At 44.1% G+C, this 17,250-nt stretch overlaps 1 protein-coding gene across 1 annotated transcript in view; it reads left to right on the plus strand.

Annotated features, from left to right (window-relative positions):
* The window catches only part of ZNF827 (zinc finger protein 827), a 230,581-nt gene that overhangs the window by 114,471 nt on the left and 98,860 nt on the right, over positions 1–17,250 (plus strand). The gene's annotated exons all lie outside the window — the stretch shown is intronic.

Here is a 17,250-nt window from a genome sequence, read left to right on the forward strand (position 1 = left end):
GTGTATTGGTGCGTGTCTATTAGATTACTATCTTTTAATTCTTTAGTGCAAAAAAATATTTCAGTGCCGGAAGAGAATCGGTGTAGAGAGAAAATATTTTAAAAGACAGTGCCATGTGATGTAATGCTATTTTCCACCACCATCGAATGGGTATTTTAATCCAATCTAATTTAGGACCCTGTTTGCTAAGCCGCATTATAGGCCTGTTAACCATGTACGTGCCTACAATATTTATTTATTTGTTGCATTTGTATCCCACATTTTCCCATCTATTTGCAGGCTCAATGTGGCTTACAATGCTCCATCGTGGCATTTGCCATGCCAGAGTAAAAGATACAATAGGTATTATTTTATTTTTGTTACATTTGTACCCCGCACTTTCCCCACTCACGGCAGGCTCAATGCGGCTTACATGGGGCAATGGAGGGTTAAGTGACTTGCCCAGAGTCACAAGGAGCTGCCTGTGCCTGAAGTGGGAATTGAACTCAGTTCCTCAGTTCCCCAGGACCAAAGTCCACCACCGGCCCTTGCAGATCACCAATGTGGCCGCGCAGGCTTCTGCTTCTGTGAGTCTGACGTCCTGCACATACGTGCAGGACGTCAGACTCACAGAAACAGAAGCCTGTGCAGCCTTCTACATGGAATGTTGCTAGTGGAATAGCAACATTCCATGTAGAATCTCCAATAGTAGCAACATTCCATGTAGAATCTCCAATAGTAGCAACAGAATCTCAATAGTAGCAACATTCCATGTAGAATCTCCAATAATATCTATTTTATTTTTGTTACATTTGTACCCTGCGCTTTCCCACTCATGGCAGGCTCAATGCGGCTTACATGGGGCAATAGAGGGTTAAGTGACTTGCCCAGAGTCACAGGGAGCTCCCTGTGCCTGAAGTGGGAATCGAACTCAGTTCCTCAGTTCCCCAGGACCAAAGTCCACCACCCTAACCACTAGGCCACTCCTCCACCACATAAAGAACATGAATGATATAATAGAATTAAACAATCAGGTATAGAGAGAAAACATACAGAACATCTGGTGAGTGGTGATGTGATACAGTTTTTAATTATGGATCATTGTGGTATGTCTTGTTGAAGAAATAAGTCTTCAGTGATTTACAAAAGTTGATTAGGTCATAAATTGTTTTCAGGTCAAGTGGCAATGCATTCCACAGCTGCGTACTTGTGTAGGAAAAGCTGGACGCATGTGTTAGTCTGCATTTTAGACCTTTACAGCTGGGGAAGTGAAGATTCACGGAGAGGGTGGTGGATGCTTGGAATGCCCTCCCGCGAGAGGTGGTGGAGATGAAAACGGTAACGGAATTCAAACGTGCGTGGGATATGCATAAAGGAATCCTGTGCAGTAGGAATGGATCCTCAGAAGCTTAGCCAAAATTGGGTGGCGGAGCAGGTGGGGGAAGAGAGGTTGGTGGTTGGGAGGCGAGAATAGTGGAGGGCAGACTTATACGGTCTGTGCCAGAGCCAGTGATGGGAGGCGGGACTGGTGGTTGGGAGGCGGGAAATACTGCTGGGCATACTTGTATGGTCTGTGCCCTGAAAAAGGCAGGTACAAATCAAGGTAAGGTATACACATATGAGTTTATCTTGTTGGGCAGACTGGATGGACCATGCAGGTCTTTTTCTGCCATCATCTACTATGTTACTATGATCTTTTAGCATTTCAGGGTGGCGAGTCAATAAGGTCTAGCATGTAGGCCGGGGCGTCTCCATGAATGATTTTATGAACCAGAGTGCAGACCTTGAACGCAATACGTTCTTTAAGTGGAAGCCAGTGTAACTTTTCTCTTAGAGGTTTGGCACTTTCGTATTTTGTCCCTATCAATAGCCCTATAGGCGCCTACATGGTTAGCGCGCACACTAATTGTAGGCGCGTTAAAAATGCTAACGCACCTTAGTATGGCCCTTAGTGAGAAAACCCTTCACAAAATACTGGTGCAAATAACGTCTCACAAAGCCATTTGTTGTACTCCATACACAACAGTAAGGCCTAAACAAACTGCAGCAAATGAATTTACGGTGTCTGTCCAACATTTAACTTTCAGATTGAGGGCCCTGTTTACTAAGGTGCGCTAACACGTGCGCACTAACGCCAGAGACACCCATAAGAATAATATGGGTGTCTCTAGCGTTAGAGCGTGCTAATTTTTAGCGCATGCTAAAAACGCTAGCACGCCTATTGTGTGGCTTAGTGAAAAGGGCTCTAAGTTTCATAGGCTGGCTCATCCTCTCATCTCAACACATTATGTACAAACCCACAACCTTAATCACCCCAGACCACACCCTCCCTATCTCAGACAGTCTGAAAATACTTGGCGTTACAATCGACCGCAACCTCACACTCCAGAGCCAAGTGAACTCCACAACCAAGAAAATGTTCCATTCAACGTGGAAACTTAAACGCGTAAAACCTTTCTTCCCGAGGGAAATATTTCGCAACCTAATAACAATCAATGGTACTAAGCCAAGCAGACTACTGCAACGGAATCTATGCGGGATGCAAAGAACAACTCACAAGAAAAAACTCCAGACCGCTCAGAACACAGCAGCCAGGCTGATATTTGGTAAATCACGATTCGAAAGTGCCAAACCCCTCCGAGAAAAACTGCACTGGCTCCCAATCAAAGAACGTATTACCTTCAAAATCTGTACCCTGGTCCACAAAATTATCTACAGCCAAGTCCCAGGATACATGATAAACCTCATACACCTACCAACCAGAAACATAACCAGATCATAAGTACATAAATACATAAGTAATGCCACACTGGGAAAAGACCAAGGGTCCATCGAGCCCAGCATCCTGTCCACGACAGTGGCCAATCCAGGCCAAGGGCACCTGGCAAGCTTCCCAAACGTACAAGCATTTTATACAGGTTATTCCTGGAATTGTGGATTTTTCCCAAGTCCATTTAGTAGCAGTTTATGGGCTATTTCTTTCTTAAGATGCAGCGACCAGAATTGAACACAATACTCAAGGTGCGGTCGCACCATGGAACGATACAACGGCATTATAACATCCTCACACCTGTTTTCCATACCTTTCTTAATAATACCCAACATTCTATTCGCTTTCCTAGCCGCAGCAGCACACTGAGCAGAAGGTTTCAGTGTATTATCAATGACGACACCCAGATCCCTTTCTTGGTCCGTAACTCCTAACGTGGAACCTTGCATGACATAGCTATAATTCGGGTTCCTCTTTCCCACATGCATCAACTTGCACTTGCTCACATTAAACGTCATCTGCCATTTAGCCGCCCAGTCTCCCAGTCTCGTAAGGTCCTTCTGTAATTTTTCACAATACTGTTGCAAGTTAACTTTGTGTCATCAGCAAATTTGATTACCTTGCTAGTTGGCTTCAATGAATGAAACGCTGATGTTTACCAGTGTGGTGCAAAAACAATGTGGATTGATTTAGATTCTGAAACATATATGTAATTTTCAGTGATGTTTCCCTATTATATTTTTCAATATATTTTATAATCCATTTTATGAATGTTTTTAACAATATTACAAAGTTGATCAAACATATGTTTTAAAATTGGTTTATTTTTTTAATGATGATTTATATGTTTTTATATATTTTATTGTTAGACCCCTGAGGCAGGCGTTCTTTAATGCTGAAACACGGCTCGTGTCGGGTCATTTATCAATAAAATACTCCTGTTGTCTCAGTCTTGAAGGCCCAGTGTTGCTCCTTTTTGTTTGTATACTTTCTAAGTATGCCGGTTGCCCTCTCTGTTTGGCTAATAATAGTCTCTACCATTTTCCCCGGCACTGATGTCAGACTCACTGGTCTATAATTTCCCAGATCTCCCCTGGGACCTTTTAAAAAAAATCGGCGTTACATTGGCCACCCCCCAATCTTCCGGTATCATGCTCGATTTTAAGGATAAATTGCATATCACTAACAGTAGCTCCGCAAGCTCATTTTTCAGTTCTATCAGTACTCTAGGATGAATACCATCCGGTCCAGGAGATTTGCTACTCTTCAGTTTGCCGAACTGCCCCATTACGTACCTCCAGGTTTACCGTGAAGTCAGTAAGTTTCTCCAACTCGTCCGCTTGAAATACCATTTCCGACAAGGTATCCCACCCAAATCTTCCTCAGTGAAGACCGAAGCAAAGAATTCATTCAATCTCTTCGCTACGTCTTTGTCTTCCTTGATTGCCCCTTTTACCCTTTGGTCATCCAGCGACCCAACCGATTCTTTTGCCGGTTTCCTGATTTTAATATACCCCAAAAAAATTTTACTATGTTTTTTTGCCTCTAATGCTATCTTTTTTTCGTAATCCCTCTTGGCCTTCTTTATCTGTGACTTGCATTTCCTTTGCCACTCCTTATGCTGCTGCTTGTTATTTTCAGATGGTTCCTTCTTCCATTTTCTGAAGACATTTCTTTTAGCCCTAATAGCTTCCTTAACCTCACTTTTCAACCACACCGGCTGTCTTTTGGACTTCTGTCTTTCTTTTCTAATTCGTGGAATATGTTTGGCCTGGGCCTCCAGGATGGTATTTTTGAACAGTGTCTATGCCTGTTGTACAGTTTTTACCCTCTCAGTTGCCCCCTAAGTTTTTTTTTTTAATGGTTCTTCTCATTTTATCATAGTCTCCTAAACCTCCACTACCCAAACTGCAAAGGACTCAAATACAAAGCAACCTATTGTTATGACCTGGTAGTAGTGAGCCCTTGTGCCCCGACAGAGCACGGCAGAGATGGAGTGCTACCGCACTCAGGCAGCCAGAAAACCCCTAGCTTCACCTGGAAAGCGACCACCGTTCACCGGGAGTTGAGCTCCCAGCTGCAGGCGGCCACCAGGACTTCTGGAACTGGCGGGGTTGCACAGCCGCTGACCAGGATGGCAGGAAACAGACACAGTTCAGAACCAGTACTCTGACAGGCAAAATCAGACCAGGGTCAAGGCAGGCAGCAAACAAGCGTAATCCAAGAAAACTAGCCAAGGTCCGGTGCACAGGTAAACAGGAACAGAAGAATAGTCAGTGAGCAGCACTCCCACAGCAACTCCTCAGAACAATTGAGGTCGAAGCAATGAAGGCCTGGAGGCAGTGCTTTAAATAGTGAAGCAATCTGAGCAAACCAAACTCAGGTGAATCCAACATGGCTGCCCCCATAGGAGATCCTCTCAAGACCAAATAAGGAGTTCCTTCCTGTTCTCGTTTATACAAGATGGCTGCCCCCCTCCTGAGCTAGCCAAGATGGCTGCTGCCCTTGCTCCAAGCCGGATGACGGCTGCCAGACTTAGGAAACTGAAACAGACCCTCCTAAGACTGAACCTTGTCCCTTTTGGACGGAGCTGAGGAATGACTTAGCCGGGAGGAGCGTCGAACAGGTGAGGGACGTAACACCTATGCATCCAGCTTCTCCTTTATAAGCACACAACTATGGAATGCATTGCCAAAAGCTGTGAAAACAACCTACGACCACCTAAACTTCAGGAAATCACTAAAAACCAACCTATTCAAAAAGGCATACCCCACCGACCCAACATAAACACCTAAACTCTGCAACACAGCAAAACCAAAGCTCATAATGGACACTTTATAACCTTTCCTCTCCTCGATCCCCATTGTACCTGAAACACATGTACCTCTATTTGACCACAATCCGCAAATGAGCGGAGAACTCGAACGCCCCACGGGAGAATACAGGTATAGGAGAAAGTGGGATGTTTGACCAAGGACAACCAAAGCCTGGATAGATAGATGTTAAAAACACTTGTTTATTGATGAAAAAAGACTCGACATAACCATTGTGTTTCGGCCGTTAGGCCTGCATCAGGAGTCTACAAAACACATATATACATGTATACATTAGTAAAAAAAAACGTTGACTGTACAGTTATCACAGATAAAACAAAAACATATATTCAAAAACTCAAATATTAATAAACTAAAGAAATTTATAATGAATAATAGAACAAACTAAACATTAATCAAATGAAACGATAATAAAAAAATATTCAAAAAATATATATAAAAATATATCAGTTAAAAAAACAGATAAACAATGTGTATACATCAATTGCTATACATAACCATACCACATTTATATGTGTGTTCTTAAAACATCCTTGTGTCAACCATAGAATGGTACGTTGAAGCTGAAGAATGATATGTGTACTGTGCCTTATGAATAAATGAATAAAACATTAATGATTGAATAAAAAAATAGAGATTATATCTGCATGATGTGTTAAAAATATGTATTCTATGTATGGTACACAAACAGTTCTATATATACATATATATACATAAGTGCATTCATATATTCCTGTACACGTTTCTTTTTCTTTCTAAACCCATGCATATCATATGTACCTGTAGACCTTCTCTAAAAGATACATCTTTTATTTCAATATTTGAGGTAAAATTAATTATAGAACATGCTGGTGAAAAACATTAAGTACATATTAAACCAATGGTGATGAAACATAAGAGTGGGTATCATTTTGAATACGTGTATGGGAGCTGGAAATTTATTAGTGAAAATAAAATAAAAAGTAACAACAATAAATAAACAAAAAAAGAGAAAATGTTAGAAAAATAATCATAATGGATGGAAAATAAAAAATTGAAAATAAATACAAAATCAATACAAAATAAAAGATTAATCAAAACGAAATGGGATATAACGGGGAAGGACAGCCACAGATAAGAGATTACTCCCCGTAGGCCCTTTTATCCTAACCCGATGCAGAGCATAACGGGTCATAGCTCCATGTATACACTGGATACACACTTCTCCCTTATAGGACTTTACCTCTGCACCCCACTTTTCTCTCATCCATTTCCCCAATCCCCGGGACAACATGGTTTGATCAGCCCCCGAGTCTAGAAGGGCATCCACCTGAATGCCTTCAACATCTACTTGTTGGGTATACCAGGGACCTACCTGCTGACCGGAGTGCGAGACTAGTCCCATATTTCCAGGATACTCCTTCTGAAAGTGAGATTAAGTTCTTTTAATATTGCAGTTCACTGTTTCAAGCTCAACCCCTTTTCCTTCACCTCTCACACACACAGAGGTTGAAGGGACCCCCTCCCTCTACCAGCCTCTAACACCTGGATTCCACCCACTTGGGTCAGGTTTGAGCCACAGAGCACAAATACCAGCTTCAGGCACCGCTTCTGTAGTGAGCTTCACCTGTACTCCCCTGATCAGACGTCCATAGTTTCTGCTATCAAGCACTCCTCCACTTCCCACCCAGGCTAGAAAATAGGGCTGTTATAAACCATTTTAGCCTTTTTCCCTGTACCTGGGCCAGTGCAGAGATATCCATGGGTTCAATCCCAGCTGCTTCTACCCCTTGGGACAAATCCTCAACTCCTGCCTTTGGCTGCCAGTCCATCAGCTCTTCTCCTTGTATATTCCCCAGCTGTTCCAAATCATCCTGATTAGCCTCTCTGAACCAGTCCACACCCTCCTCACCCGGAGTCTGGAACCTGTAGTTCTTACTCTCCTCCCTAATAGGATCTGGAGTTTTACGCAGAGGCTCTTGGGAACTGTAGTCTTCCTCCATCTCAGAGGAAATAAGATGCTTGTATCTCTGAGAAGGGGTGAGCCATCTACCCCGAGGAACCTGGGACTTGTAGTTTTCAGGGAGAAATCTTCCCTTCCTGCTCCTTTCCCTGGCAACTTCCTCACCTATTATCCTGGAATCCTCACAACATGCAGACTGTGAAAAATTGCAGGAAGACCTTAGGGAATTGGAAGACTGGGCATCCAAATGGCAGATGGAATTGAATGTGGACAAATGAAATGCACATCGTGAAGAATAATCCGAACCATAGTTACCTGATGCTAGGGTACACCTTGGGGGTCAGCACCCAAGAAAAAGATCTAGGTGTCATTGTAGATAACACGCTGAAATCTTCTTCCCAGTGTATGGCAGTGTCCAAAAAAATCAAACAGGATTCTAGGAATTATTAGGAAAAGGATGGTAAATAAGATCGCGAATACTATAATGCCTCCGTATTGCTCCATGTTGCGACCTCACCTTGAGTATTGTATTGATATCTGGTCACCATATATCAAAGATATTGCAGAATTAGAAAAGCTTTAAAGAAGAGCAACCAAAATGATAAAGGGGATGGAACACCTCTCAAATGAGGAAAGGCTAAAGAGGGTAGGGTACTTTAACTTGGGAAATGAGACTGCTGAGGGGAGATATGAGTGAGGTCTACAAAATCCTGAATGGTGTAGAACGAGTAGGAGTCAGTCGACTTTTTGTTTATTACTCTTTCAAAAAGTACAAAGACTAGAGGACACTCAAACAGGAGGAAATATGTTTCCACTCAACAAATATTTAAGCTCTGTAACTCTTAGCTGGAGGATGTAGTAACAGTGGATAGCAAATCTGGGTTTAAAAAAGGTTTGGAGAAGTTACTGGAGGAGAATTCCATAGTCTGCTATTGAGACAGACAATGGGAAGCCACTGCTAGCCCTGGGATTGGTAGCATGGAATGTTTCTGCCACAAACCTGTGACCTGGTTTGGCCACTGCTGGAAACAGGATACTGGACTAGATGGGCCATTGGTCTGACCCAATATGGCTATTTTTATGTTCTTATGAACATTTTATTTTCAAGAACTGTACTCGAGCTGAGTTCTTGCCAATTATCTGTAAAGGGCCATTGTCTCCTTTGATATACATCTCCCCATACACCTTAATGTTCTGGTTCCCACGTGCCCTTTGTAACTTACCGCTCCCTTTTGATTTAATGAGCCTGAGATTGGTCCCTTGATTGCACATAAATACCATACTACTGCTAGGCATTACATCACGGTGTTGTGCATTAAATCTTATCTGCCAAACTCTTGACCACTCATGCTTTCTTATTTTAATTCTTGGAGTGCTTCTCCCCCCCCCCCCCCCCCCCCACCACCGCTGGAAATGATCAACTGTCCCTAGCAACACATCCATAGTCATTAATGCATACATAAATAGATATATAGATCAGACAAACTAAACCCAGTACTGATCCTTCATGTACACTGCTACATGCCCTCCTTTCCTCGATGCGCAGTTTGTTGGCTAACTGCTTTGGCTATACCCACAGTGTCGGAAAGTAAAGATGATTGTTCACTTTCAATACTCACCAGAAACTATTACAAAATTAATCCAATTTATTCTAACTCACAACTATTTCCGCTTTAACAATGATCTCTACCTACAAATTATGGGCACTGCGATGGGCACCAGGGCAGCACCCCAATATGCTAACATTTTATGGCTGAACTGGAAGAGACATTTCTGAATACATATCAGATCACACCCCTAAAATAGTACCGGTATATCGATGACTTTTTTATGATTTGGACTGAAGGGGAAGAAACTCTAAAACAATTTTACAGTTCTTTCAGTACATACCATCCTACAATCAGATTCAAAATTGACTACTCCCCAGGAAAAGTCAGTTTTTTGGACACTACAGTTTCAGTCAGCAATGGCTACATACAAACATCCATATATAGGGAACCCACAGAAAAATGCAGCTACCTCCACAACTCCAGCTTCCACCCTTCACGTACAAAAAAAATCCATTAATCACAGCCAAGCCACAAGATACCACCATATCTGCTCTGACCCAGGGGACAGAGACAGACACCTCAAAATCCTGACTGCATCCTTCAAACAGAAAGGCTACAGCCCCAAAATAATCTCCAAGAATATTGCCTCCTCCCTCAAAACACCCAGGGAAAATCTACTACAGTACAAGGAAAAGAAAGCCACGGACAGAACCCCTCTTGTAATGACATACAACCCAGAGCTGGAAAAATTGAGGAAAATCATAAGAGATCTGCAGCCACTACTCCAGGAGGATGAATTACTGAAAGAGATATTCCCATCTCCACCAGTGCTGGCCTTCCAACAGCCACCCAATTTAAAACACAAGCTAGTGAGATGCAAGCTCTCAACAGAAACCCATAAAGAAGTGAATGGCACACATCCTTGCAATATATCCAGCTGCAAATTATGCCAAAACATTTCACAAGACCCCACAATCATTCACAAAGGAAAATATTCAACATAAAGGAATCCTTCACATGCTCATCTTCCGATGTAGAATATCAGTCTTATTTTCAAAAGAGAAGGGCGCCCATCTTTCGACACAAATCGGGAGATGGGCATCCTTCTCCCAGGGTCGCCTAAATCGGCATAATCAAAAGCCGATTTTGGGTGTCCTCAACTGCTTTCAGTCGCGGGGACAACCAAAGTTCACGGGAGCATTTCGGAAACATAGCGAAGGCGGGACTGGGGCGTGCTTAACACATGGGCGTCCTCAGCCTATAATGGAAAAAAGAAGAGTGTGTCCCTGACGAACACTTAGACGACTTTACTTGGTCCTTTTTTTTATGACCAGCCACAAAATGTGCCCTAAATGACCAGATGACCACTGGAGGGAATCAGGGATGACCTCCCCTTACTCCCCCAGTGGTTACTAACCCCCTCCCACCCTAAAAATAAAATTTTAAATATTTTTCCAGCCTCTATGCCAGCCTCAAATTTCATACCTAGCTCCATGACAGCAGTATGCAGGTCCCTGGAGCAGTTTTAGTGGGTACTGCAGTGCACTTCAGGCAGGCAGACCCAGGCCCATCCCTCCCCCTACCTGTTATACTTGTGGTGGTAAATGTGAGCCCTCCAAAACACACCACAAACCCACTGTACCCACATATAGGTGCCCCCCTTCATCCTAAGCGCTGTGGTAGTGGTGTACAGTTGTGGGGTTTTGGGGGGCTCAGCACACAAGGGAGCTATGCACCTGGGAGCTTTTTCTGAAGTCCACTCCAGTGCCCCCTAGGGTGCCTGGTTGGTGTCCAGGCATGTGAGGGGGACCAGTGCACTACAAATGCTGGCTCCTCCCACGACCAAATGGCTTGGATTTGGTTGTTTCTGAGATGGGCGTCTTCCATTTCGATTATCGCTGAAAATCGGGGCCAGCCATCTCTAAGGACGACCATCTCTAAGGTCGACCTAAATGTTGAGATTTGGGTGTCCCCAACCATATTATCGAAACGAAAGATGGACGCCCATCTTGTTTCGATAATACGGGTTTCCCCGCCCCTTCGCGGGGACGTCCTGCGAGGACATCCTCAGGAAAACTTGAGCGCCCAGTTCAATTATGCCCCTCCATGTCATCCAATGTAAAAAATGTGACGAAGGGTACTACATTGGAGAAACAAGCCAGACGCTGAAGAGATTTAATGTACATAGACGACATATGAAAAATGCCAGTGCCAACCAGGATGTTATCACTTTACAAAACCAGAACACTGTACCAATGATTTTATGGTGAGAATACTCAAAGGAAACTTTAAAACAATACAGGAACGCAAGACCTTTGAATTCAAAATGCTGAAATATTTTGCCACCCAACAGACAGGACTGAACAAAGATCTGGGTTTTCTAGCCCATTATAAACCATGAAATTTCACTGCTTTGTCACCCTTTGATCCCCATGCATATCTTCCTGTCCCTCATCCTCTCAGCCCTCTCTGTTTCTCACCTAGCCCACCCGTCCCTCATCCCTTCAGACTGTCACTGAAATACTTTGATGTTTCACTTATATATGCTGTTACTTTTCAAAATTTGCTTATTTCTGATCTGCCGAAGAAGGGCTACATTCGAAAGCGAATCTAAAAATGTATTAAGTTAGTCCAATAAAAAAGGTATCATCTTATTTTCTTTTCTATGTTTTATTTTATTCTATTTCTATTGCTATACCCACAGAAAGGCAGTATATCAAATCAATGACCCTCAGGCTCATTTTCTAAAGAGATGGATGCCCAAAAGGTGACATAAATCGGCACTTGGACGTCCATCTCACAGAGACGTCCAAATCGGTATAATCGAAACCCGATTTTGGACGTTTTTCTCGGAAGTCCGTCGCAAGGACATCCAAATCTCAAGAGGGTGTATCGGAGGCGTGGTCGAGGCAGGACTTGGACATCTTTGAGCCATAATGGAACAAAGCAAAGGTATCCAGGACTAAAACTTGGACGTTTTCACCCAGACTTTTTTATTATGAATAAGGTACAAAAAGGTGCCCAAAATGACCAAATGACCACTAGAGAGAATCGGGAATGACCTCCTGTTACTCCTCCAGTGGTCACTAACCCCCTCCCACCCTCAAAAAACATGATTAAAAATATTACTTGCCGGCCTCTATGGCAGCCTCAGATGTCATACTCAGGTCTATAACAGCGCATGCAGGTCCCTGGAGTAGTTTAGTAGTAGGTGCAGTGCTCTTTGAGCAGGGACTGTCTTTCTTCTATGTTTGTGCAGCGCTGCGTATGCCTTGTAGCGCTATAGAAATGCTAAATAGTAGTAGTAGTAGTAGGTGGACCCAGGCCCATACCCCCCCTGCCTGTTACATTTGTGGAGGAAACAGCGAGCCATCCAAAACCCACCAGAAACCCTCTGTACCCACATATAGGTGCTCCCCTTCACCCGTAAGGGCTATGGTAGTGGTGTACAGTTGGGGATAGTGGGTTTTGGGAAGTTTGGGGGGGCTCAACACACAAGATAAGGGAGCTGTGTACCTGGGAGCATTTTATGAAGTCCACTGCAGTGCCCCCCTAGGGTGCCCGATTGGTATCCTGGCATGTCAGGGGGACCAGTGTACTAAAAATGCTGGCTCCTCCCACGTCCAAAAGGTTTGAATTTGGACATTTTATGCTTGGACATTTTTGGTTTCGAAAATGGCTGAAAATCAAAGATGTCCAAATCCAAGGACAACCAAATCCAAGAATGTCCATGGTATTTTCAAACACAAAGATGGACATCCATCTTTTTTCGAAAATGACCTTCTCCCCACCTCTAAATTTGGACGTTTTACAAAGACGTCCAAATTCCAACTTAGACGTTTCTTTTGAAAATGCCCCTCTTTATCACTCAACCTGTTCATATCTCATTTAACACTTTAGGGACCTAATCCTGGGCTTCTCGGTCTGTGTATGAGCCCCTTGTGTAGAACAGTGTTAAAGATCTTACGTATATGACACATCTAGCACTCACCACAATCTAATTCCAGAATTTGGACATGTTTGAGAGAGAGAAGAGAGGGTAATACTGTAATAGGATCAGGGTTGAGAGCTCTGGTAAAATATAAAATAGGATCCTATGTACTAAGCTAGGAGGTAGGAGTGAGATGGGAGAGCAGGGGCTTGGTGTCCTATACCAAGTGTTGCCCCTGATAAAATGGCTTTTTATGATCATAATTATGAATGCCTCTGTAATCCTGCCTTATGTATATCACCATGTCTGTCTTTTGTATACATCCATTAACCCTACTTTCCCTGTCTACATTGCGATTTCATTAAAAATTCTCCCATACCTTCTTTAGAAATAGTACTTGAGTATTCTAGACGCATTTCTTAAACTAGTGGTTCCCAAACCTGGTCCTGGAGGCACCCCAGCCAGCCAGGTTTTCAGGATACCCACAATGAATATTCATGAGAGAGATTTGCATATAGTGGAGGCAGTGCATGCAAATCTCTGTCATGAACATTCATTATGGGTATCCTGAAACCCTGGCTGCCTGGGGTGCCTCCAGGACCAGGTTTGGGAACCACTGTCTTAAACTGTAGCCCTGGTAAGGTAAAGGAGATGGGAATTGATATACCTTTCTGTGGTTAGAGCAGTTTCTATATTATTATATACAGGTACTTATATTGTACCAAAATTTGGTTGCCAGAGCCTCCCTCCCATACTTTTGATACTAAATATGTACAGAGGCAGCCTGCTTCTCCCAGCATTGCCTAAAATCTTGTCTAGGTGACTCATGAGTTCAGCAGGCAAGTGATGAAGCGATCCTCACACCCACCAGCACCCAGCTATCTACAAGCCTAATGGTCTCATCTCCTATCAAAACGACCATCCTAACCCTTCTTACCCACAGATGCCCCTAGAGACACATCATCTGTGTGCATCCGCTGGAAATAACATCCTGGCTACAGGATCACTTCCTGTCTCACCAAAGAGATGAGTTCTTTTCAAATGATTTCTGTGCTGCCCTGGAGGAGAGAAACTGCCAGACTGGAGGTCTGTGCTGTCCCTATAGGTCTACCCTGTATACCTCCTGTCTGCCTTAGCTAGTCCAAGTTTGTTGCTCTGTTCTCCATATAGCAGAGCTGCCAAGGGGGCCAACGCACTCAGTGGGAGATCTAGGGCCCGCCCCAGCCCACCCTGCCCCACCCATTGCTCTGCCCAGCTCCACCCATAACTCTACTCATTTCTCCACCCATCCCAACCCATTGCTCCACCCCAGCAAAGCTGATTTGTACCCAGCGGCGAAAGGGAACTGGGACTTGATATACCGCCTTTCTGAGGTTGTTGCAACTACATTCAAAGCGGTTTACATATATTCAGGTACTTATTTTGTACCAGGGGCAATGGAGGGTTAAGTGACTTGCCCAGAGTCACAAGGAGCTGCAGTGGGAATCAAACTCAGTTCCCCAGGATCAAAGTCCACTGCACTAACCACTAGGCTACTCCTCCACTAGCAACATTCCATGTAGAATCTCAAATAGTAGCAACAGAATCTCAATAGTAGCAACATTCCATCTAGAATCTCCAATAGTAGCAACGTTCCAGAATCTGAAATAGTAGCAACAGCAACATTCCATGTAGAATCTCAAATAGGGAAAGGGAAATGGAACTTGATATACCACCTTTCTGAGATTTTTGCAACTACATTCAAAGCGGTTTACATATATTCAGGTACTTATTTTGTACCAGGGGCAATGGAGGGTTAAATGACTTGCCCAGAGTCAAAGGAACTGCAGTGGAAATCAAACTCAGTTCCCCAGAACCAAAGTCCACTGCACTAACCACTAGGCTACTCCTCCACTGTAGGAGTGATCTCCTCATCCAGTGGCAGCAGGAAATGCCTTCATAAAACATCTCTCACTGTTGTGTGATCAGTGGCAGCAGGAGATAGTGCTTTATGAAGGCGTTTTCTGCTGCTGCTGGATGGGAAGGCCACTCAATGGGCGATCCCAGTTTCTCGGCGGGAGTGTGGGAGATGAGCCGCAAAAGCAGGAGTCTGCCACTGAAAGCTGGAGACTTGGCAGGTCTGAGATAGATCAGATTTGTTATCTGAGAGCAACATCTCTCTGCACCAAGTACACACATACAATTTATCACCAGCATACACATAAGTTTCTAAGGAAGTAGATACCAAAACTAATATAAAGATCCTTAAGATTATTTTGTATACTTTGTTTTTATTTTATACTTGCTTCTCACTGAACTGTAAATACTTTGTTGTGGGTGAATCACTTCCTCATAAAAATACTCCATGGTGACAAATTTCTCTTGTCCTCTTAATTGGTATAATTGACCATAAATTAAGAGATTTGCACGGGGTGTGTGGCAGACGAGGAAAGTGAGTGGGGGGAAAAGACTAAACTAAGGCAATCTAATACATTTTTTTTTTAAATATTCTACGGCTGTAACAACTGTCTTGTCTTGATTTCTAGTTTAGTCCTAAATGTACTGTCTGTGAAGTAACAAACTGTTTAAGTGTTTTTAATGCTAAAATCATTGTTGTTAGCCTTTCAATGGGATGATTGGTATTTTGTGGAAGTGGTCTGTGAGGAATGAGTCTGAACAAGACACAATAGAAGGCAAGAAGTTGTCTTATACACATTGGGCCTTTCTCTCCTCCACCTCCTCCCCACTTAGGCCCCACAAATTTCAAGCATCTATAGTCCTCAGAGCTGGGCCAAACAGACCTCAGCACCAAAGTTCTGATCACTAGAAAACATCACTCACACAGGGACTTTTAATCTACACCAGGGCAGGGCCGCCGAGAACCAGAGCCGGGCCCGGGACAAGGCCGCCCCCAGGCCCCACCCCACCCGAAGTCATCGTCGCCACCCAGCCCCCCCACCCGAGGTCGCCGGGCCCCCCCTCCACCCGCTACCGGGCCGGGCCCTGAACTAACCTTAAACGTCTCCTTCCTTTCCTTTCACCACCTTCGCAGCAAGCAACAGCAGGGCAGACCTCTCCTTCCTTCCGTGCCCCGCCCTCGCAGACATTACGGCAGGCGAGGGCAGGTCACGGAAGGAAGGAGTGGCCTGCCCTGCTGCTGCTTGCTGGTGAAAGGAAAGGAAGGAGGCGTTTAAGGTTAGTTCGGGAGCGACGGCGGGCGGGCCTGACTGCGGTGGCACCGGGCCCCCTCCGGAGGCCCGGGCCTGGGGACTTTTGTCCCCCCTGTCCCCCCCTCTCGGCGGCCCTGCACCAGGGACTTTAAAAGACAAGGGACCCTCTGAGCAAGGAATGGGCAACCTGTGAGGCCAAGAACCCACGACACAGTCTTTATGAGCTAGTTAAAAATTCAAATAAGCTGTTATCTATTGATCTAGAACAGCTGTGACTCCTGCTGATACCTTGCTGGGTTTTATATTTTCGAATGACAAATGTGCACAAAACTACAGATTCGCACACAATCACCCAGGAAATAGATGTGATAGATACCTTCAATATGATGCCAGCAGAGCAAACAGCTACATAGCTTCTATTTACAGGTAGAAACATGACGGCATATAAAGGCCATATGACCTATCCAGTCTGCCCATCCTCTGTAACCCCTAATTCTACCTGTTCCTAAGCGATCCCACATGCTTATCCCATGCCTTTTTAAATTCTGGAACAGTCCTCGACTCCACCACCTCCACCGGGAGGCCATTCCATGCCTCCACCACCCTTTCTGTGAAATAATACTTCCTTAGGTTACTCCTAAGCCTATTCCCTCTTAACTTTGTCATATGCCCCCTCATTCCAGAGCTCTCCTTCATTTGGAAACGGCTCTCTTCCTGTACATAAATGCCCTGGAGATATTTAAGCATCTCTATCATGTCTCCTCTCTCCCTCCTCTCTTCCAGCGTATACATGTCGAGGTTCATAAGCCTGTCCCTATCATTTTTGCATTGATCTTCATACTAGTCTGTTGCCTCCCTTGCACAGGGAGGGGACAAATCTCTACAGTGCACAGAGATGGAATAACAGAGTAAAAAAAAAAAAAAGCCCCTAAAGTAATAGTCATAGTTGCACTTATACTCTTGCTCTGCCTGGCCCAAACGGGGCAGAACCTGGCCAGGGTGACCAGTCAGAGCATGTGCATGTACAGAGAAAAACAATGCTTCTGGCTCCCAGTTACTGATAAAGGAGGTGAAGTCTCCTTAGTAAAGCCCTTT

This window comes from Microcaecilia unicolor, chromosome 2, assembly GCF_901765095.1.
Source record: "Microcaecilia unicolor chromosome 2, aMicUni1.1, whole genome shotgun sequence".
Classification (NCBI taxonomy): domain Eukaryota; kingdom Metazoa; phylum Chordata; class Amphibia; order Gymnophiona; family Siphonopidae; genus Microcaecilia; species Microcaecilia unicolor.